The sequence below is a fragment of the Tupaia chinensis genome, unplaced genomic scaffold (genome assembly GCF_000334495.1).
Source record: "Tupaia chinensis unplaced genomic scaffold, TupChi_1.0 Scaffold139733_1, whole genome shotgun sequence".
NCBI lineage: Eukaryota > Metazoa > Chordata > Mammalia > Scandentia > Tupaiidae > Tupaia > Tupaia belangeri.
This window is the reverse complement of record NW_006199613.1, coordinates 431,910-432,289: the sequence shown is the minus strand read 5'-3', so window position 1 is coordinate 432,289 and position 380 is coordinate 431,910. Positions and strand designations below refer to the sequence as shown.

The 380-nt window shown below is 73.4% G+C and overlaps 1 protein-coding gene and 1 long non-coding RNA gene across 3 annotated transcripts in view; one reads left to right on the top strand and one right to left on the bottom strand.

Moving 5' to 3' along the window:
- Positions 1-363, bottom strand: part of PAMR1 (peptidase domain containing associated with muscle regeneration 1) — a 71,846-nt gene extending 71,483 nt beyond the window's left edge. The window contains exon 1 of the mRNA XM_014593089.2: positions 318-363. The gene's annotated coding sequence lies outside the window, so the exon portion shown is untranslated. The remainder of the gene's footprint in view (positions 1-317) is intronic.
- The window catches only part of LOC106736398 (uncharacterized), a 33,439-nt gene that overhangs the window by 1,773 nt on the left and 31,286 nt on the right, over positions 1-380 (top strand). The window lies entirely within an intron of this gene.

Here is a 380-nt window from a genome sequence, read left to right as displayed (position 1 = left end):
GGCAGCTCCAGGGCGAGGCCCTGTCTTACTACCTGGCGCGTCTGCTGGGCGTCCAGCGCCACGTGCCGCCGCTGGCGCTGGCCCGCGTGGAGGCGCGCGCTGCGCAGTGGGCGCAGGTGCAGGAAGAGCTGCGCGCCGCGCACTGGGCCGAGGGCAGCGTGGTGAGCCTGACCCGCTGGCTGCCCAACCTCACGGACGTGGTGGCGCCCGCGCCCTGGCGCTCGGAGGACGGCCGCCTGCGACCCCTGCGCGCCGCGGGGAGCGAGCTGGCCAATCGGAGCCTGGAGGAGCTGGTGGACCTGGTTCAGTGGACCGACCTGATCGTCTTCGACTACCTGACGGCCAACTTCGACCGGCTGGGGCGGAACCCCCTCCAACCT